The sequence below is a fragment of the Hemiscyllium ocellatum genome, chromosome 39 (assembly GCF_020745735.1).
Source record: "Hemiscyllium ocellatum isolate sHemOce1 chromosome 39, sHemOce1.pat.X.cur, whole genome shotgun sequence".
NCBI classification, from domain to species: domain Eukaryota; kingdom Metazoa; phylum Chordata; class Chondrichthyes; order Orectolobiformes; family Hemiscylliidae; genus Hemiscyllium; species Hemiscyllium ocellatum.
In genome coordinates this window covers 9,665,690-9,688,641 of record NC_083439.1, presented here as the reverse complement: position 1 = coordinate 9,688,641, position 22,952 = coordinate 9,665,690, and the positions used below count along the sequence as shown (strand labels likewise).

Genomic DNA, 22,952 nt, shown 5'->3' with positions numbered 1-22,952 from the left:
AGGAAGAGAACTCCAGAGTGTGAAACGTCAATGACTGAAAGTATAGCTATTGGAGGGAAGCCAATGGAGAAATGGACGTTTCTTTGGAGATGGGCAAAGCTTGTTAGAGCACTGGAGAAAGCTAAGCAGATGGAGAACTCAAGGCTGTGCAAGTAAGCATAATAATGAAAATTCAAGGACATAAGGTGCTTGAGGAATGAGAGACAACCTGGGTAAATAAGGGAAGGAATGATGGATGAACATGTAAAGCTTGTGATAATGGTAGCATTCCTATTCCTGTGCTAGAGATTCCAGGGTCAGATCTCACTTCAGGACAAGTTAGCTATAGAAGGTGTGTTTGTAACATGGCCAGATAGGTCAATTATTGACCTGAAAATCCTTTCAAAATACCAATGGCAAGCAGTAAGAGTGGAAACAGTCTTCTGGCCTGCTTTGCCTGTTGCAGTGTAACGCCCCTCAGAGCATATGCTGTATCTCTGGGAACAGTTAGCACCCTGTTCCAGGAAACAGACATAAGCTCATGCAATGTTTGTCTCACGCATCACTAGACTTGGGAAAAGTTAAAGTTAAGACAGATGACAAGGACATTATGCAAGAAGGAAGCTGTATTCAGAATTGAGGATGAGCTGAAGTTTATAGAAAGTGAAGGTTGGGAGGCTGGCCATGGTTAAATCTGGTGAAGAGTGTACATATAGATTTTAGCAGCAAATGGGCCAAATGCAACAGAAAGGGCCGGTGATGTTGTGATGTTGGAAGCCAGCCGACTTTGTGAATTTGGAAGTTCAATTCAAGTCAAACAGAGCACTGATGTTGCAACAACTTGGGTTTAGCCTGAGGCAGACAGGAAGCAGGGGAACAGGATTAATGTGAAGGCAATAGATATAGTGGCTGAGCTGAAGGCATTGGGTTGAGTCTTCTCAATGTTTTGTTGGCAAAAAGAATGGCTCATCAGAAGCTAGATAGAGTGGTAGGAGTGGTGGAAAAGAGGGAGAGATGGATGTTTTATATTTTTTCAAGTTTAAAATCACACCATGCCAGTTTATAGTCCAACAGGTTTATTTGGAAGTACAAGTCTTTGGAGCTCTGCTCCTTCATTGGTTGCTAGTGGAGTAGAATCATAGGACACAGAATTCTACTTTGCGGTGTCAAGATTAGAATGGTGCTGGAAAAGCACTGCAGGTCAGGCAGCAGCCGAGGAGCAGGAAAATCGACGTTTCGAGCAAAAGCCCTTCATCAGGAATGAGGGGCACAGAATCCTACTCCATCAGCTACCTGATGAAAGAACAGTACTCTGAAAGATTGTACTTCCAAATAAACCTGTTGGAATATAAACTGGTGTTGGGTGACTTTTAACTTTGTCCACCACAATCCAACACCGCCACCTCCACATAATTTCCAAGTTTGATGTAGTTGTATTTTTACATAAATCAAATTAATGCAGAATCATGTTAAATCAAAAGTGAAATCTCCAGTTAACATTTGTATGGCTATGTGCTTATGTTTCTCGTCTAATTACATTGCACATAATAAATCTGACTATATGCTACTTTTATTAACTAATGGTATTTAGATTTATAAAATCTGCCTTCCAATTTGTGGAAAATGTGGATTAGAATCTGGGATCCACAGAATTTAACAAGGCCTTCTGGCAGTTCAGCCTATCGCCGGGCCACACATTGTGATTGACATACAAGCGAACGAATGGAAGGGGGGAATCTTAGTCTGGGCCCATCCAATGGGGCTGAGGATGGGCGGTCAAGGGAGCGCGCAGGCTCAATGGCTTCACTCCAAATTTAGGGGGAAAGTGCCGAGTCTCCGGAGCAACAAGTGGGGGTAGAGAGAGGGCAGGAGCTGGGCTAAGTCAGGCCATAGACCCACCACTACCCCCACCCCCCAAATCCTGGCAGACTTATTCCCCCCCAACTGAGATCAACTCAATAAAAATATAGATCCAAGGGGGGAAAAGGAAGGAAAAAAGGAGCAGTAATTTTGATAACACTGCAAAAGTTGGTGACATCCTTGAGAGGGGGGACATGACGGAGGGACTGAGGGAGCAGAGTTAAACAAAAGCTGTTCTCATTAAATAAACGGAGCCTGGTTAAGGTAAGACTTCATAAACAACTTTTGTTTCACAAGGTTTTTGATTTTTCGAGTGAGGCAAATCAATGCATTTGCCATCATGTAACCTAATATCCCTCGTTGTTGCTGTGGGCTTTGTTCTAGTTTTGCAACCGCATTGTTACCTGCAGAGAGATTGTGTGTGTTTGTTGTGGGATTGAGGGATACATTGTAACAGGGATTGCAGTTCCCTCGCCTTCAAAATCCCAATCCGTGTTTTATTTTATTAAAGGTTTATTCCCCCCCCCCCCCCCACCAAATTCTTTCGCAGTTTGCTTTAGTTTACAAAATTGGTAAACTCCATTTCAGTAGTTACTTTTAACTTTATCCCCCAAAGTTTATTTTCACTTGTCTTGCAAGCGTCCTTTTAAAGAAAAGTTAATTTCAACGCGATGTTTGTTTTTAAAAAGAAAAATGTTTTGAACGAGAAAGTAACATTGCGGTCTTTTAAATGCAACTGTCTCCAGCAGATTTCAAAAACGTTTTTATTTGAGGAGTGTTAAGTCTGTGGTAGTTGTATATTTATATGCAATCTTAGTAAAATATACATTTTTGCTGTATTGCGGGTGAGTTTCTCTGGGTCACGCTAGCATTAGGTATATATTTATAATTTTTTTTCTCTCTGTTGGATTTGTACACTAAACTAGAGCACTGACGATTTCTGATCCTGTTTGTGGGCACTCTGTACCGGATCTGTCACAGCGTTACTCACCTTTTGTGTTTATGTATAGAGATGTTAACGTCGTAGTTAAGCTGCTTGACCTAAAATTTCAACTGCTTGAGGGCTTGCAAGGATAGAGGTTAGATCTTCGAAAGAGCCCCAACATTCGGTATTTAAATCACTCCCGGTCAATTAGTTCCATGTTCGAAGCAGTGACTCAGATTGCCGGTTTACAACTGGGTTTAATTTTAACCAGTCCCTCTTTTTGAAGTTGGCCAAACGACTCTACTGTTGACAGAACTGCAGATTATTTTGTCAAAAAAAAACAAGCGGACATAAAAATGACTCTTTCAATAACTTTTGTGGCTAGTGACCAAAGCTGTTAGGTTGGTTAAGGCTCTGAACCGAAACGTCGAATTTCTTGTTCCTTGGATGCTGCCTGACCTGCTGTGCTTTAACCAGCAACAAATTTTCAGCTCTGATCTCCAGCATCTGCAGACCTCACTTTTTACTTAAAAACATTGAATACCCGCCTATGAACAACTTGATTTATTTGATTAATGGATTAGAGGGAGCAGGAGCTCTTTTGTGTGTGCAGATATAGATACGTCTTTGTACTTTTTTTTGGGAGGTTGGAGGGATGAAGGTCAAAATGGAATTCCATGTATTAAAATAACCATAGGATTCTCCCTGATCATCTTTTGTGTGTGTGGATATATTTTAACAAGGAAAGCCAGGGATATTGGGTGCATGCTTATGAAGCTGGTGTAGTTATGTAGCTGTAAGGATAGGTTTGGTCATTCATCAACAGTTTTCTTCAGGAGTTGGCTTTGGAATAGTGTGAGACTCATCCCTCCATTTCTCAAGGAGGTCTGACTAGTTTTGTTCTCATCAGACTGCAGTATCAGTCCAAGCTGCTGTGTTTTAGTCATGCACTAGTCATTTTTTTTTTGCCATGAAAAATAAAAACCATTCAGGATCTTTTGTAAATCAAGGCTGGAGATCTACTGTTCTAAAACAAAAAAAAAATCAACTGCCTTGAGGGAGGAGAAGACCAAGCTCTGAGCATCCATACTAAGGCCCAGATGTGGTGTGAATGACATTGAGGCACAGTCAGCAGTCTAACTCGAGCCTCTCAGTAGTGGCTGTAATTACCTTCTGCCTTGTCTCTTTTCCCCTCTCTACCCAACAAAACATTTTTTGTTTGGGATGGGGGCAACAGCTGGAAAACTTTTGATTATCTTATTCAGGTTGACTTTCAGGTTGAATCACTTCTGATCTAGTTTGTGTGTGTCACATTCAGTTTCTAGGTATTGATTGGTTTGAATAAGCTTGAGGAACTTGTTTCATGGAGGGGGTCACTGGGATGTATTTGCAAAGACTGAGAAGAAAGTTGACTTGAATATCAGACAAGAGGAGTGCAGACGTGTACGGTCAGAGACCCTCTTGTGTTGATGTAAATAGTTCTCTTTCCCTTTCCACAGGAATGTATTAGCCAAGCAGTTATGACCAGGTCCCCACAATCTACAAAGTTTTTTTTTAAAAGGGAAAGGAATATTTGAACCTTTTGAAGGGAGGAAGATGATTGCTCTTGTGTCATGTTGTGTTCTGATTTAATGTGCCAAAAATGTAACCATAACTGGCTGTAACTTATTTCCATGATGCCTTACATTGCAGAGGCATGAGAGGTTGAAAGGAATGAGTCAGAGGGAAAGATCATACAGGAAAGACCAAATGCTTGGTCAGAGTTGGGTTTTGAGGAGATACTTAAAGGAGGAGAAGGCAGTAGAGATGAGCAAGGACTTGCAAAAGGGCGAGACTCAAGAATTGTGGGTTGACAAGAGGGACCATGATATACCAAATTCTGGAGGCAGAGGGCAGGAGGGGGATGATGGGGGAAAGGGTGTAGAATCGGTGCAGGGAGGAGATTTCAAAGCTTGAAAGTGTTAGAGATAAACAGGACTGGGTCAAAGAAGGATTTAAATAGAATGTTGATAATCTTAAATTTGAGGCTTCATGCCAAATTTACTTCAAAGTGAAGCATTGTTCTCTAACTTTCATCATGTTTTGTGAATCTCACATGCATTGTTTTAGGGTAACGTGCCCTGCTAAGAACATCATTTATAACTTGACTCTTTTTCTTAGAGGCTGACTATGTTGTTGGTTGCAACGTGATAAGGTAGATGTTGTGCATATCTGTGTTGTTTGATCTGCACCCTTCAAAGCATAATTTTAAAGAAAAATCACAAAGTTAATTATATCCTGCTGATAATGCTGTGTGAACTGAGTCTGTGCAATAATCAAAAAAACTGCCTCTAATTCAGCACTAAGTTGGAAATTATTTTGAGGAGCAGGATGTTCCCTGTTTTGGGGAAAGAGAAAGTGTCAAAAAGACTCTTGAGATATTAGGGCTGGTGTTGGACTGGGGTGGACAAGGTCAGAAGTCTCACAACACAAGGTTATAGTCCAACAGGTTTCAGGTGAAAGCTTGTGATTTCAAGTAAATCTGTTGGACTATAACCTGGTGTCATGTGACTTCTGATATTAGGACTGATCAAAGAAGGCAGAATAGCCTTTAACTATTTTTAATCAACCTGCTCAGACTTGCTGTGATACATATCTGAACCCTGACTTTCTGGCCCAGGTATGTGTCATAAGATGTAGGTGGTGATAATGCCACTGTGCCAGTTCTCCAGAACCTCAGCCTAATGTTCTATGAAATGGGTTGAATCCCATCATGGTAGCTGGTGAAATTTGAATTCAATCAAAAGCTAGCCTAACGGTAATTGTTGTGGAGATCTCATCTGGTTCACTGATGCTCTTGAGGGGGAAAACAACATCTGCCATCTTCACTTGGTCTGGCCTACATGTGACTCTAAACCTGCAGCAATCTGGTTGACTTTTGCTGCCCTCTGGATAATTAGGCATGAAGAAATAAATGCTGGTCTAGCCAGCGACATCCACATTCTGTGACCAAATATGACGCTGCAAGGGCACATCAAAGCCCTCTGTATTAACCTTTAATCTGCATCTGTTTGGTATCGTACCTGACTAGGGTTGGGAGGGTGGGGGAGCTTCAATGTTTACAATGAATGCCTGAAATGGATTTCCAATAGTAACATCCCACATAGTCTTTATTTCCCATACTCTCCTGTCATCTGGCCTCGCCTAACAATGAAAGCCTGTCAATAATCCACTCCCTCTGATGCCTGCACACTGTCTGTACTGCTTCTTTTAGCTTGCTGAGCTCAGAATGGATCTTTTAAAGTAGAATGTTTTCTTTTGAGGGATGGAGGTAAAATAATGACTAAGAATGCTCATTATTCTAGTGAGACCATGGCAAGTTTTATTTATGTGTGAAACACTGATGCTTGGGAGTGATTTATACATTGGGAAGCTAATCACAGGATGCAGATGGTATCCCTATATAGAATTATAAGTAAGTTAACATTGATGACAGGTGTCCATGGAGATGATATCATATTATCTGCATAATAACTGTTCATTGGAGGTTCTCAGGCCTGTGTTTGTGTATAAGTACAATGATAACTATTATAGATACAGATATTGGCAATATATTCTTTTAATACTTCTATCAAATCTTGCTATTTTTAAATGCTTTTGTAATTCATTTTTATGAAATGTTTTGTCATTTGGCATAAAATCTGAGCAATTAAAAATGTTGCAAGTGACAAGTTTGAAACTCTACATAACCAGAGAAATGAAAACAAAAATGAAATTGTGGAAAAATGGTGATCTGCATTTCATTTCTGAAGTTTATTTCCACTTAAATGTTTGTGTTGCAGTATTTCCATCCATAAGGGCCAATATAACCACTGCAGTTACAGTAAAGTACACTGGGCTGTTCCATTTTCACCCAGTTATTGTACTGGGTTTTTCATTAGGTTTTCACCAGAGCCTTTTCCACAGTTCAAATGGACAAGTACAACGTGCTCCAATTTAGTACAACCAAGGGCATATTGAAAAGCGAGGGCTGTCTCATTTAAGACTGAGACAAGAAATGTTTTCTCTGCCAGTCATGAATATTTGGCACTTCTTTCTCCACTGCGTGGTGGAGGTGGGGTCAGTGAATACTTTTAATGCAAAGATATATTCTTTAACTACTGACTCTCTTGATGGTATCGAGGCAAGTAAGCAAAATTATTTTGTTGAGGCTGCAATTAAATTCAGTTATTACCTTATTTTCATAGCAGGCAGAGGGGGTGAATGGTCTACAACTACAATTGATTAAGGTGTTTGTATATATGTTCATAAAGTTATCATGTATCTTTGGGGGATTTTCAAACTGTTTAAAAGTAAGGTGAAATACTATTTGTTACGGGTCTGTAATAGGATGCATTAAGAGTATGACATAACGTTATTGGCTCGAGTGTGGTTTCCTCTCCTGTTTTTTCTCTGCTGTGTTAGTTTCAGTGCTTATGTGCAAATTACACCCTATATTTTCCATGGTTGGCTGAAGAATTCCTTTAGGAATGTCTATATAAGATGATGTGAGTTGGGATAAGAAAGGTGGTAAGAACAAGCCAGTGAATGATTGACCAGTGAGCCTGATGTTGGTATTGGAAGGAATCCTGAGGGACAGGATGAACATGCATTTAGAAACACAAGGGCTAGTTAGGGATAGTTAACATGACTGTGTGTGGGAAATCATGTTTCACAAACTTGATTGAATATTTTGAAGAAGTAACAAAGAGGATTGATGAGGGCAGAGTGGTAGACGTGATCTATATAGACTTCGGTAAGACGTTCGACAAAGTTCCCCGTAGGAGACTGGCTAGCAAGATTGTTAGATCTCATGGAACACCGGGAGAACTAGCCATTTGGATATAGAACTGGCTCAAAGGTAGAAGACAGAGGGTGATAGTGGAGGGTTGTTTTTCAGACTGGAGGCCTGTGACCAGTCGAGTGCCACAAGAATCAGTGCTGGATCCATTACTTTTCATCATTTATATAAATGATTTGGGTGTGAGCATAAGAGGTATAGTTAGTAAGTTTGCAGATGACACCAAAATTGGAAGTGGAGTGGACAGTGAAGAAGATTACAATGGGATCTTGATCAGATGGACCAATAAGCTGAGAAGTGGCAGATGGAGTTTAATTTAGATAAACACAAGGTGCTGCATTTTGGGAAAGCAAATCTTAGCAGGACTTGTACACCTTAATGGTAAGGTCCTAGGGAGTGTTGCTGAACAAGGAGACCTTGGAGTGCAGGTTCATAGCTCCTTGAGAGTAGAGTTGCAGGTGGCTAGGGTAGGGAAGAAGACTTTTGGTGTGTTTTCCTTTATTGGTCAAAGTATTGAGTATAGGAGCTGGGGGGTCATGTTGCAGCTGAACAGGATGTTGGTTTGTCCACTTTAGGAATCTTACATGCATTTCCAGTCAGTCTCCTTCCTATCGGAAAGATGTTGTGAAACGTGAAAGGGTTCAGAAAAGATTTACAAGGATGTTGCCAGGATTGGAGGATTTGAGCTATCAGGAGAGGCTGAATAGGCTGGGGCTGTTTTCCCTGGGGCTTCAGAGGCAGAGGGGTGACCTTTATAGAGATTTATAAAATCATATGGAGCATGGCTAGGATAAATAGCAAAGACCTTTTCCCTGGGTGGGGGAGTCCAGAACTGGACTGCACAGGCTTAGGGTGAGAGGGGAAAGATATAAAAGAGACTTAAGGGGCAACCTTTTCATGCAGAGGGTGGTACATGTATGGAATGAGCTGCCAGAGGAAGTGGTGGAGGCTCGTACAATTGCAACATTTAAAAGGCATCTAGATGGGTATATGAATAGGAAGGGTTTGGAGGGATATGGGCTGGGTGCTGGCAGGTGGGACTAGATTGGGTTGGGATATCTGGTCGGCATGGATGGGTTGGACCGAAGTGTCTGTTTCTGTGCTGTCCATCTCTCTGACTCTATGAAAAAGCAACTCCACAGAGTCTCCTAGTGGGCTGAACCTGCAAATGTATTGTGATGTTGACATAGCAAAATTGAAGTGGAAATGTTGATGAAGCTTTCAGACATGGCCTTGGTCGATATCTTGTGCTGTTGCATCTCTCTCAAAATCAGAATTCTGCCCTTGTTTGAATTTTTAAAATATATATTATTGACTCATTGTTCATTGTTTTTGTAAAAGGTTACTCCCAAAGTGTTCGTCTGCTGTGCCTTTTCTTTTTTTGATTTGTGCATTTCCTTCATATGCAGTCCTTTTTTTTTTGATTTTCTGGCTCGTGGTTTTCCTCCAGTATGTTGCATATCTCTTGATTTGAATTGAGTCTTTGTGATATTTTTCTTTTAATACCCCTCCCACTGCAGCTCACTTTTCACTCGGGCTACACAGACAAACCTTCTCTTGTTGATCCAGACCCTCTGTGACAATAAATTTTATGATGGAAAAGAGCACAGGCTCTGAAGTTGCCAGCTCTTGGCTTCACCACCAGATATGTCGCAACATGACAGATGTGCAAGAAGCTATCTTCCGCACTCGGAGCTGATTCCCTTCAAAAACTTTGTCATTTGCGTAAAGGGATCAGATGCAGAGACATTCCTTGGACATCTGCCTAATTGGAGGAATACACTTCAGTGATAACTAGGTGCTTTGGTAGCTGGTGGTGGAGAGGGTTCACAAGGTACAGGAGCTTTTATGAAGTAGACATTTTCCTGTTAGTGGATAATCAGTCATTCAATGACAGCTGAGGCTGTGACATTTTGGAACTCACTTCCAGCAGGATTATCATGTGGATGCATGGGGTTGGGGGTGCAGGGAGTGTGGGGCATGTGCACATGTCACATTATCCTGTCAATCCTGGCTCCTTGATTTAACATCCAATATTTCTATCTTGATACAGACAGTGGGAAGAGGTCAGCTGAACCTGTGCAGGACCAGATTCAAACAAATACCAGGTTTTTCCTCCACTCTGTTGGTTCTTAATTGGCTATTAACTCAGTTTGTTCTGAAGTTCAAGGGACTTGAATTTCCAATCTTGGGTCTTCCAGAGCAGCGTGTTATAATTTGAGCCAGTCCATAATTTGTCCTACTTCAGGATGATACCAATGCCTTGATGACAATACTGACATATCAAGACAGAGGTTGGATCACTAGGCTGCAGCCACCATTGGTAGATTGAGTTCATGTCCCATTCTGTGCAGATTATTTAAGGTGACCTTCCAATGCAGCACTAAACAAGAACTGCATCGTCAGAGATATTGCCTTCAGTATGTGTCTTTTTTCAAGCTTTGTTTGCCTGTCTTGGTGGTTGAGTTTGGCATATAAAAACTACGGTTAATCTTAACAGCATGGAATGTCCTGGCCAATAATCCACCCTCTGACAACTCCATATGAAACAGCTTAACTAGTTAATTATTGCTGTTTCTGGGAGGGGCCCCTTTTCTGGTGTCGTGGTCATGTCCTTACCCCAGGACTGAGGGGCTTGGGTTCAAGTCCTACCTGCCTTCAGAAGCATGTAATAATATCTCTGAATGACTTGATTAGAAAACTATGATAAAATTAGTTTAAAATAATACTTGCTGTTTCCGGGATAGACTTGTGTAGTGCAGTGGTAGAGTCCCTGCTGGGCTAATCGTTCCCTGGATCAAGTCACTGGCTCCAGAGCTGTGTAACAATGTCTCTAAATAGGTTGGTCAGAAAATATCTTGCTGTTTCTGGGATAGGGCTGTTGTGGTGCAATGATAATGGCCCCACCTCTGAGCCAAGGGGTGCAAGTTCAAGTCCCATCTGCTGCTGAGGTGTGTAACTACATCTCTGAATAGCTTATTTAGAAAATATCTTGTTGTTTCTGGAATTTTGCTTTTTGCAGTTGTTATATGCTGCATGAAAGAGATGTGATTATATAAGTATAGGCCCTTGCTGTTAAATCCTGCGATAAAGTTATTTCCTTTTTAACTGGTTTCTCTGATTTTTACAAAGCCTTGGGGTTGGGGGAATGTGGAAATACTGTTGCACCTGCAACTTCCAGCACACGAAAGAAGAGTTGGTATAGTTAATCCAACATGAGACATATATATGCAGTCGAGATGCTTTTTTATATGGGGCTGGGCAATGGATTGGAATTAGCTAGGAATTAACTAGCTGCTCAGCCAGTTTAGTATGATGTGGCTTATTACTGCAACTACTGTTGTGGTGAGCAAACTAATGCTGACTCATTCCTTGTTGGCTTAAAGGTGTGGTGGAGTTCAGTTGTTCTAAATGAAAGGAATTTTCTTTTCACTTCAAGTAAGAAGTGTTTGCCTTTATCTTTTTTCATGTTCGGCTCTTTGAATACGGCACAGTTTGTGTTTTCCTATGTCTAGATGCAGTTCTCCAAAGTTATCACAAATGGAGTTTTAAATATCCTAGCTATATTTCAGCTCAGTCAAGGCGACTGGTGTCGGGTGGGTGATTGCACTTACCACAACATTTCAATAACAGTGTAGGAGTAGAATTATTACCTTCTTTCCTAGGTGATAATAAGTTTTGTTAAAATATCTCGAGTTACCATAGGCAGCATTCACATCATGTCAGACTTTTGAGGTTTATGTTAGAAGGAAGATGTTTCAAAAAATATATATTCTGGTTTCTTGGTAGGTCTGAAAAGTTCAATTCTTTCTCACTGAGACATACTGATGAATATTTCCATGTTCAAGGACCATAGAGGTGTTACAGCGTTCTCTTGCTGTGAGGGAGAACCAGCCCAAGTCAGCCATAGTTCAGTTGGAAAGACTTTGTCTGAGTTGGAAGCTTGTGGGTGTAAGGCCCAATCCAAGACTGCTGCACAGGAATCTACCTCAGCACCCCAGTGCAGTATGAAGACACACACCCTGTGCCATGTTACCTGTATACCTCCATCTAGATCTTTCATTCTGTACATTCTTGCTTACCACGAGCCTGTAATGCTTGTAACCAAATGTCTTTCCTGTGCTTCAGTGCATGTAACAATAAATCAATCAATACTTCATTGTCAGAAGTGCCAGTTTTTGCAGAAGACATTCAGCAGGTACCAACTGCTCTCTCAGGTAAAGGTAAAAATCCCATGACGCTGTTGTGAAGAGCAAGGGAGATTTCCTACCCTATTTATCGACTTGATAGAAACCGATATTGATCGTTATGTGTTGCTGTCTTTTGGAGCAGGCTAAGTACAAATTCACTGCCCACTTTGTACATTGCAACAGTGACTCTACTTCAGAAATTGCTTTGTGAGCATTTTGAGTCCAGCATGATTCTTCAATTTGGTTTGATTTATTACTGTCACGTACAGTGAGAAGTGTTGTCTTAAGTGTTTGACAGGCAGATCGTGCCTGTATACAAGTGCAGCAGGGGAAAGGAGCAGAGTGCAGGATACAATGTTACAGCTGCCAAGGTGCAGTGAGAGATCAACTTTAACATTAAAGTCTGAAAATAACGGGAAAGAAGCTGTTCTCTAATCTTTTCGTATATTTAATCAAACTTGGTTGTTAACTCTGTTTCTCTCTTCACAGATGCTGTCAGACATGCTGAGTTTCTCCAGCATGTTCCGTTTTTATTTCAGAATTCCAGCATCTGCAATATTTTGCTTGTAAGAAATTACATCATTTGTTGATGAGTGCAATGGGACATTCTGTGTTCACCAAAGGTGCTATATAAATGTTCATTTTTAAAAGTCAGGTTGTTGGTCTAAATTGCCCTTTTAATTAAATTAAAGTAAAGCTAGTATTAATGCTTTAATTGAAGGTCATCAAATGTTTTAATGTCTGGTTCAGCCTTTACTGGCATCCTTGGAGTGCAATGCGGAACAATGGCACAGTGGGGTGGCACGGTGGCACAGTGCTTAGCACTGCTGCCTCACAGCACCAGAGATCCGGGTTCAATTCCTGCCTCGGGCAACTGTCTGTGTGGAGTTTGCACATTCTCCCTGTCTCTGCGTGGGTCTCCTCTGGGTGCTCTGGTTTCCTCCCACAGTCCAAAAATTGCAGGTTAGGTGAATTGGCCATGCTAAATTGCCTGTAGTGTTAGGTGAAGGGGTAAATGTAGAGGAATGGGTTTGGGTGGGTTCCTCTTCGGAGGGTCGGTGTGGACTTGTTGGGCCGAAAGGCCTGTTTCCACACTAAGTAATCCAATCTAAGCTTATCAAATTATCCTGCAGTTATGAGTTGCTATTCAGAGATGGTTATGACTGTTGTCTTGAAAACTGGCACTTGACAAATATTTCAGCAGAAGATTGTAAATATTTAACTCTTCTTTTTAAACTCTATAATGACCATTTCCTGATTGGTAGAGTTGGGACCTCCTCTGTATTTGCATACCTGTATTTGATGTAGTAAATACAACATTACATGTACTGTGATGAACTGAGCACCCTTGAGGGCTCAAGTCACTAAAGAGACCAAAATCAGACAGCAAGGTGGATGTCTTTTGGATCTTTTTTGCTCCGGTTAACCACATACCCAATGCGAAGCCTATATAAACTTTTAAAAACGGAGTTGTGTGTTTGCTTAACCCTTCAGAAACAGGTCCTGAGAACTGAGATTCTGACATCGTATAGTGAAAGTAGGGGAGCGCAGCAATGGTTTTATTTTATGCTCTGGGAACAGGACTACCCAAACTGGGGTCACAAATAGAAATGTCGACTTGGATGTCCTGAAGTTGCTGTCGTACTCTGCCCTGAGTTATAACAACTGTACACCTGTCCTCTTCAACTCTCCATTGTCACTAAAGTATTGTGACAATTTTCTAGTTTTGGAATGATAACGCAGAAGGGAACAAGTTTGGGAAGTCTTTTCTGGAACTTATTTGCTATCCTTTGTGTATCAGAGAAGAACTTTCCAATAGTTTTTTTTCTAAAGCAGGTGGTGTGGTTGGTGTATCTAGGCTGCATTCATCTGGATGGGAACATTGTCTTTTCCTATAATTCTCCATATTCGTTGTTTGTAACTTGCACTGGCCTTCTCATGCTGAATATATCCTTGCTTACATGGCAAGTAACTGGCTACTGATGTTTACTTAATATTTTCACTAGCATTGTAGCAAGGTGACAAGCAATGACTTCTGTGGCCACTTCCGACTCCTTCCACCCAGACCTGCTGATGGATTATCCTTGCCCCACTCCTTTGTTATCTGCAGGCTGTCATCCAAAGACTGGGTACCAGTTTCTGCATGTAAACCACCAACACCACTTTTTCACTACTTCTCCCAACTCTATTTTGTCAGGCTGCTTGTCTGACATCTTGACCTTGATCAACCAAATTTTCGTAAATTTAAATGACAGGAAGATTAAAAGCTGCAACTCTTCCGATTCAAAATTCTGTAATTGTTTCCACAGACCCTCTTTCCAGGTTACTTATCATCTCTTGCAGATGTTTCTTAAAACATAATTCAATCATCTGTCCAAATATCTCCTACTCCTTTGAGATGGTGTTGATTTTACAGTTTTGTGAAGCCTCTTCAGTTGCTGTGGTAAAGGTCCTATATAAATGCAAATTGTTACAATGTATGTGGAGTGGCACTGCTGCTTCACAGCGTCAGGGATCCAGAGTGGACTCCACCCTTGGATGACTGTGTGGTGCTTGCACATTCTCCTTTTGTCTTTGTGGGTTTCCTCTGGGTGCTTCAGTTTCCTCCTGCAGTCCAAAGCTGTGCATGTTAGGTGAATTGGCTAAGCTAAATTGCCCATAGTGTTCAGGGATGTGTAGGTTAGGTGCATTAGTCAGGAGTAAATGTAGAGTAGTAGGTTAGGGAAATGGGTCTGGGTGGGATACTCTTCAGAGGGTTGGTGTAGACTTGTTAGGCCCAATGGCCTGTTTCCACACTGTAGGGCTTCTATGATACTCTGGTGGCCATGTCATTTCTTCTTGTACTGTGAAGAATACCGAGCAGTTCCATCCCAACTGGCTTTTGATCATGTTCCAGTCATGTACATTTAATTCATTACTCTGAACCTTTTACCTGCTATGTCAGCAGTTACTACAGCAGTGCTCAGCAGTAAAGCATGATAACGTGCTACTTTTCTGCTGTATATTGACATTGGTAGATCAAATCAGTACAGTTACTCTCCCTCTGTGCTGGCAGTGTCTGTTCTTTTTGTCTCTTTCTATTCCTGTGGAGAGTTCTCTCCAGCCCTTCCTTGCACTGATGTGTGACTGAAGTTAGCAGTTTGTGGTATGAATTCTTGGGCTCCAGCCTCCCATTTTGTGGTGATCTAGATTGAAGCTTTACCGTGCTGTTGTCAGTAACAGTCCTACGTTGAATTTCTTACTTTTGTACTGTTATGGGCACAGGGTGGATTGCAGCATTCGCTGCACAATATTTTGAGTAAGCTTTTAACATTCAAAACTGTAAAGGATCTATTATTTGTTCAGTGCCAATACTTTTGCCATTCATATGGAAGTGTTTCATTCATCCTGAGAGAAAGAAAGATTTAGATTTTTATAATGCTTTGTGCAATCTTTCTTGATGGCTGAAAATGCTTTGATGCAATGTGATATTAGAAGAACAGCCTTGTCATTTGCAATGTACAAAAGGCGGAAGAATTTTAGAGATCTTGAGGTTCGTTAAATTTAACAGCATGTCTTTTCTTTTTGATTTTTCTATAACAGTTCACCTGGGAATAGATATTTGGAATGTTCTGAATCATTTTGGGAGAGGCTTATTAGTGTGTTCACTTTTTTTTTGCATGTAGTTTGTTTTGCTCAATGGGAAGGCAGCAACAAATGGACAGCTAGGACCGGAAGAAACCCAGTAATGAGGAATACGACCAATTGTTTTTCACAAGCACCGGAGAGGGAACACCACTGCTGGAGTTTGGAGCAGCTGGTATCTTAATGTGAGCCTGGTGTATGAATGCAAAGATTTTGTGTAGTGAGTTCAGAGAGCACCCCCCCCCTTTTTTTTTGAAAAGAGCTTTTTAAAACCCAGAGTGGTTGCCAAGACATTCAATTAGCTTGACTGCCTCTGTTCCTGGATGAAGGGATTAATACTCACTCTGCAGCCAATTTACTCATTTAACATCAGTGATCTAACCACTAATGGTGTGCAAACGGAAAACTCAAGTATTTCTCTTCCAATTACTACCTCCTGAAACTTTAGATCACTTTCGCAGAATCAGACTTGACCAATTAGTGGTATTATTGCTGACTGACATTTTAAAAAGCCATCACAGGTTTTCTTGCATCTTCGATAAAGAGAGCAGTGCATTGATGAGGGAAAACTTCAGATTATTCTTGAAGAAATCTAACTCTTCCGAGTATTTTTCCCAATGGAGCCTAAACCAAATTCAGTAGAAAGGAGCAATGGAGACATCCTATAACAGTTGGGGGCTGCTGCTCTCCCCCTTGTGAGGTACAAAGGCTGATTGAATATACACCCCCCCCACCCGTGCCACACACACAATACTGGATTTCCTTTTTGTGAAGAGGAGGATTTCTGGTTTGAACATGCTACATTTGTCTAAGATACATCTTGAGAAGTAGAAAGAGGTAGAAACTACATTTGGAGCCCCTCATTCCAAGGACCTTTGCAACAGAAATGAACTTAGGAATTGCACCAAACTGCTTGTTAAGCCAGACAGTTAGTTGTGCTTCAGTTGCTGGGCATGAATGAAAATAAGTAACAAGTTTCCCCACAGATGTTTGTCCAACTATGAACCAGTTGGGCTTTTACAGGCTACAGATGACCTTTGTAAATAGATGGAAGTTAAAAAGCAGAACCTCAAAGATAGTAACCTCTAGTTTACTGCCAGTGTCACATTCTAACAAGAGGAGGAATAAAAAGACAGGGCAGATAAATCAATGGCTGAAGAGATGGTGCATCATGCTAGGATTCAGACTTTTTGGATAATTGGGATCTCTTCTGGGACAGAAAATAACAGTTCAAAAGGCATTGGTTTCACCTCAACTAGAAAGTGACCAATATCCTGGCAGGGAGATTCAGGAGTTCTTTTTCAGGAGCCCTTAAGCTAGTAAGCTGTGGTGGGGGAGTTCAAAGTAGCATTAAAAATAGAAAGACAGATGGGAATGTTTCTTAATTAGAAAAGGCAGACAAGAGCAAGTCAGAACGAGGTAACTCTGAAGAATTAAACTGTGTTTTATTTCAATGCGAGGGATCTTCCAGATAAAGCTGATGAACTCAGGGCCTGTATGGGAACATGGGATTGGGACATCATGGCTAACACAGACTTGGCTGAGGGAAGGGCAGGCATAGTAGCTCAACGTTCCAGGTTTTTAGATGCTATAGGGAGGATAGAAAGGGAGGCAAGGTGGGGGGGGGGGGGGGGTGCGGGCAGGGGGCAGGTCGGGAGTGGCATTTATGCTTAAGAAAACATTACTGTTATTAGAGAGGATTTTTCTGAGGGATCATCCTGTGAAATTGTGTACAGAAATAAGAAAGGGATGACCACCTTGATGGAATTGTACTATGGACCCCCCCCCCACAATAGTCAGAAATTGAGGAACAAATATGTAGAAGGATCTCGTGTGTAAGACTCATCTGATTGTAAGAGGGATTTCAATTTTCCAAATGTTGCCTGGGATACCACAGTGTTAAAGTCTTGGATGGTGAGCAATTTGTCAAATGTATTTAAGAAGTTTTCATTTTTAAATGTGAATGGACGTACTAGAGGAGGAGAAAAGTCGAACCTTTGTTGGGAATAAAGGCAAGGCAAATGACGGAAATATTAGTAGGGGAACATTTTGGGACAAGTGATTATAATTCTATTAGTGTTAAATTATGGAAAAGGATAAGCCTTCCATGAAAGTTAAAGTTCTTAATTGAAGTTGGGCGAATTTTATTGGTATGAGACAAGAATGTTCAAAAGTTGATTGGAGTAGACTTTGTAGATGAAAGAATGACTGACAAGTTGGAGTCTTTCAAAAGTGCGATGATGAGAGTTCACAGGTATAATGTTCCTGCTAGAATGAAGGGTAAAGCTGGTAAGAATAGGAAACAATGGATGAATAAAGAAATTGAGGTTCTAGTCAAGAATGAGAGAACCATAGTAGATATAGACACCTGGTATCAAATGAATCTCTTGAAGAGTGCAATGAGCGTAGAGGCATTCTAAAGAGGGAAATGCGAGGGCAAAGAAGCGAAACCTTAAGTGATAAGGTTAAGGATAATCCAAAGATATTCTGCAAGTACATTAAAAGCAAAAGAGCAATTAGAAAGAAAGTAGGACTCCTTATAGATCAACGAAGTAATCTATGTATTGAACCTCAGGTGATGGGAGAGATACTAAATGAATATATCCCATCAATTTTTACTATGGAGAAGGAAATGGAAGTTAGAGAACTCGAACTAGGGAAGCACAACTGGTGTTTTGAAAACAGTATGCATTACAGAAGAGGAAGTACGGGAAATCTTGGGGAAAACATAAAGGTGGATAAATCTCCAGGATCTGATCAAGTGTACTGCAGGCCATAGTGGAATGTTTGAGAAGAAATTGCAGGGGCCCCTAACAGAAACGTTTGTATAATCTATAAACATGGGTGAGGTGCCAGCGGACTGGAGTTTGGCTAATGTTGTGCCTTTATTTAAGAGAGGCTGTGAGGAGAAGCATGGGATCTATAGACCTGTGAGCCTGACATCAGTAGAGGGTAAGTTGTTGGGGGTGATTCTGAAAGATAGGATTTGCACGTATTTGGGGAGGCAAGGACTGATTAGGGATAGTCAGCATGGCTTTGTGTGAGGAAAATGGTGTTTCATAAAAATCTCAATCAAGTTTGAAGAAGTAACCAAGAAGATTGAGGACAGAGCAGGAAACATTGTTTACTTTGACTTTAGTAAAACCTTTTGACAAGGTTCTGCATGGTCGGCTAATTAGTTAAGTTACCTGGGATTCAGGGTAAGCTTGCCAGTTGGATATATAATTGGCTTAATGGCAGGAAACAGAGGGTGGCAGTGGAGGGTTGTGTTTTGGACTTGGAGGCCTGTGACCAGCAGTGTTCCAAATGGTCCACTTTGTTTCTCATTTATATCAACTATTTTGATGAAAATCTAGACTGCATGTTTAGTAAGTTTGAGTATGACACCAAATTTAGTGGTATAATGGACAGTGAAGAAAGTTGTCTAAGATTACAGAGGTCTTCATCAGTTGGGTTAATTCGGATAGAGTTTAATTCAGAAAAATGCGAGGTTTTGCACTTTGGTAAAGCAAACAAGGGCAGGACTTGACGCAGTTAATGGTAGGGGCCTAGCTAGTTGGTAGAACAGAGATCTAGGGATTCAAGTACATAATTCTTTGAAATTTGCATCACAGGTAGACAGGGTGGTTTAGAGGGCACTTAGCATGCTCGCTTTCATTGCTCAGACCTTTTGAGTATAGGAATTGGGGCATTATGTTGAGTTGTACGGAACATTGGTAAGGCCTCTTCTGGAGTACTGTGTGTAGTTCTGGTCACCCTTTTACCGGAAGGATATTATTAAATTGGAGAGGATTCAGAAAAATGTTACCAGGATGTTGCCGGGAATGGGGCGGGGGGGTTTGATTTATAAAAACAGGCTGGAGAGGCTGGGTCGTCTTTCAGCAGTGCATTGGGGGTTGAGGGGTAACCTTTGTAGAGGTTTGTTACATCAGAAGGGGTATAGTTAAGGTGAAAAGCAAGGGTGTTTAAAGTTGGGCAGATCAAAACTAGGGGACATGTTTTAAAGTGAGAAGGGAAAGTTGTAAAAAGGACATGTAGGGCAACATATTTTAAGAGTTATTCATGTTTGGAATGAACTGCCAGAGAAAGTGGTGGATGCAGGTGCATTTACAATATTTTAAAGCATTTGGATAAGTGCCTGAATAGGAAAGGTTTGGAGGGTAAAAGTCCAAACACAGGCAATTGGGACTAGTTCTGTTTGTGAACATGGTTGGCATGGACAAGTTGAACCAAAGGGTCTGTTTCCACGCTGTATGATTCTGTGGCTTTACAAATTGCAATAGTGTTTCTGTTCCCAAACAAGATGGACAGCACATCTGCTGTGCGGCCTGTTGTGGAGTGGCTGTGGGATGTGCATGCTGTGCTTCAGAAATGCCAACCAAGTGTGCTGTTCTTCTTCCCTGTAACTTGAAGTTTGGAAAATATTCTATAACTCCTATTCCCAGAATTTTAAAAATGTGCATCATGTTGATTCCCTCACTCTCCCTTCAGATTATCAAAATTAAAGTTTGATGTCACATTAGTTTATCTCCTTGCTCTCTCTCTCGTGCTCTCTCTCTGCTACATGCAGTTTTATCAGCTTATCCTGAATACCTCAGCGTAGCACTGAAGTTTCAAAGTTTATGTAAAAGTTCAAGAAGCAAAAATGGCACTGATCATGTCTCTTGCACATAACTTCTGTGTGTTGTACTGATCGACAGAAATAGAAACAGATCTCTCAGAAGGAGCCTGGGATTTGCAGCCAATCCACAGAAAAGCTTCCTTTCAATTGGCACTTAATTGACTACAGGCTGTGTTCACTTAGTGATTAGAGTTTGTAACCTTAAAGGAACGAATGAACGTTAATGGAACTCAACAAAGTGCAGAAAAATATGTATCAGACCATTGTCTGGTACAATGCTCATTGGAAAATAATGCAACACCCTGAAACTACTCTAGGTAATACCAGGATGTATTTACAGAAGCAAAGGTGAGGGTGGCAAATGCAAACATACAGGTTCATCGGGTTCACCTAGTATCAGCCCTGCTGATGCTCCCTACACGCCAGAAACTGAGTAACCAAGGATAAGCTAAACAAAACAAGCGGAGGCTAATTGTGATCGTTGAATCCAAACCTCCAAAGGTGATTTTTATTTTCCACGTTTGTTCATAGGGTACAGGCATCACCAGCCTGGTCCAGCATTTATTGCCCATTCCTAATTGCATTTGATCCAAGTGGTCTGCTCAGGCCACTTCAGAGCAGTTAAGCACTTTGCTGATGGATCTGGAGTCACATTCAGCCAGACCGGGTAAGTCTGGCTGATTTCTTTAGTGAACCCGATGGGTATTTGTGACAATCAACAGTGGTTTCAGGGTCACCATTAGACAAGGTTCAAATTTCCAATCGTTTTTCTTGAATTTGACCATTAGCTATGGTGTACATTCAGATCCATATCCCAACAGCATTAGGGTCTTGATCTCTGAAATAGTAGTCCAGTGACAACATCCTTTTTAATTTTAAAAAATATACTTTACTTGTTTAAAAAAATATACATTAGTCACTAAAACAATTCACTTCTATACAGTAGCGTGTGAAGAAAAACAAACAAAACATTGGAATCTGATTCAATCCAACAAACAAAAACATTTCTTTCTTGTACAAGATTATTTCTACATATATTTGAGTGATATCACCATTACACCAGCACCTCCCCTGAAAATCAATGAGTTCTAGGAGCTATCATAGCCAGGAAGTGAGCTTATTAACATTCTACCTTTTATTGAATATAGTGATTGCAGCTCTCCCTGTAACCTAATGGTATGGATGCATTTAAGAGGAAGCTGATAGGTTTAGGTGAAATAGGCTGAGAAGATGGCACTGTGGAGCAAAAGAGAACATTGACTAAATAGCCTGCTTTTATACAGTAAATTTGACCTGATTATCCAAGCCTTTTTTTTTCCAATTTTTGCAGCAAAACAAACTCTCACTGCATGAAGCCAACAACTTAGTCAACACTGACACCCAAGGGGAAGTGGCTAAACTTGGCAAATCACCTAATTCTATACTTATGACTTGTGTAGCCGTGTTTCATTTTCCCAAGCCTCACTCCTTCAAACAATCTGTCTACAAATACACCGTCTAGTTCCTTCATAATTTTAACACAAATGTTGATTTGTTCACCCAAGGGTAGGAGCTTGTTAGTTTGGTAGACTGGAAGAATAGCATGTGTTTCAGAATAATGCCAATGACATGGGTTCAATTCCCATTCCGTTTGAGGTAGACCGAGGACCTCTGTCCAGACCCTTGCTTGATGAAGGGTGTACCCTTGAGCTACAAAGCCTGTTGTGTCTCTGATAAAAGATGCCTACATTTCATTGTGGATTGCGGCGAGTGACCTTCTGACCGACCTTCCTGAAGCCCTGTGCTGTAGAGTAGCAAGGTGAACTGTCTGAGCTTATTATGACTGGTATTAATCTAGCAACCCTCTTTGGAATCTTGTCCAGAGCCTCAATATCTTCTCCCATCTGAGAGGATAAGAATGGGATAGTAGTCTGGGTGAGGTCTAACTATAATGCTAGCTGTGGATTTTAATGTACAGCGGAAGTGTATGGATTTGTTTTGTTTATGCCATTCGGCCCCTTTACCACTCAATTAGATGTGGCTGATCATCTATCTCAATGCCATTTTGCCTTGACCCTATTTCTTTTGATATCTAGGGATCAATCTCTGTCTTGAACATACTCAGATCCTGAACCTGCACAGTTCTCTCGAGTACAGAATCCCAAACATCCACCACTTTTTGAGTGAAGCAATTTCTTCTCCTCCTCCAATCTAAATGACCTGCTCCGTATTTGAGGTTATGTCCCTGATGCATGACCCCACAGTCAGGGGAAACTTCTTCCTGCACTTACCGTGCTGAGTCCTATAGAAGGCAAAACTTGTTTGTTTCCCATGTACTTTGTGTACATATTGTTTTGTATTCAGTATGCGTGTATGCCTATCTTAGAAACCCTATGCATTGCTGAGTGTTAAAGGATAATCTTGCAGCATCATGACCCACATGTTAATTTCTGGTTGTGCTATAATTTCATCATCAATCCATAAAAGGTTGACATTAAGGAAACTGAAACTTTGTCGTCTTTTGTGAACCCATTCTTGGGTAGAGGATAAACTCTAAATTCCTTTTGATTGTTAATGGTTTAGGGTTACACAGTTGAGTAGTCTTTCTCCAAGCTATCCCAGCTGGTCAGTGAGTATGAGATGGAACGTATCAAGTTAATCTTACACTGTGGGAAAGTTTTAGTAAGAGCTCGTTTATAGTTCAAGTGGTTATAATTTTTTTTTCACCAAATCTCTTGCACAGTGCATCTACATAACCTACAAAATTTGTTGCTAAGCCAATTCCCCTTTACATATTATTTTGTACTGCACAACATTTGCGAAATGTCTGCATGTTTTGAAGGTAGATTGAAATTTATATTTATGGTTTTTGACTCCTTTCGCTTCCTTTTTTTTTGTTTCTATTGTTGTAGCTTAATATTTGCTTTTAATAAAATCCTTGATTTTACATGTGGT

The 22,952-nt window shown here is 40.8% G+C and overlaps 1 protein-coding gene across 7 annotated transcripts in view; it reads left to right on the top strand.

Moving 5' to 3' along the window:
- Nucleotides 1–1,804: 1,804 nt before the first annotated feature.
- LOC132834379 (A-kinase anchor protein 13-like) overlaps nucleotides 1,805–22,952 on the top strand; it is a 416,727-nt gene continuing 395,579 nt past the window's right edge. For all 7 annotated transcript variants that reach the window (XM_060853223.1, XM_060853225.1, XM_060853232.1 and 4 more), the window contains exon 1: nucleotides 1,805–2,103. The gene's annotated coding sequence lies outside the window, so the exon portion shown is untranslated. The remainder of the gene's footprint in view (nucleotides 2,104–22,952) is intronic.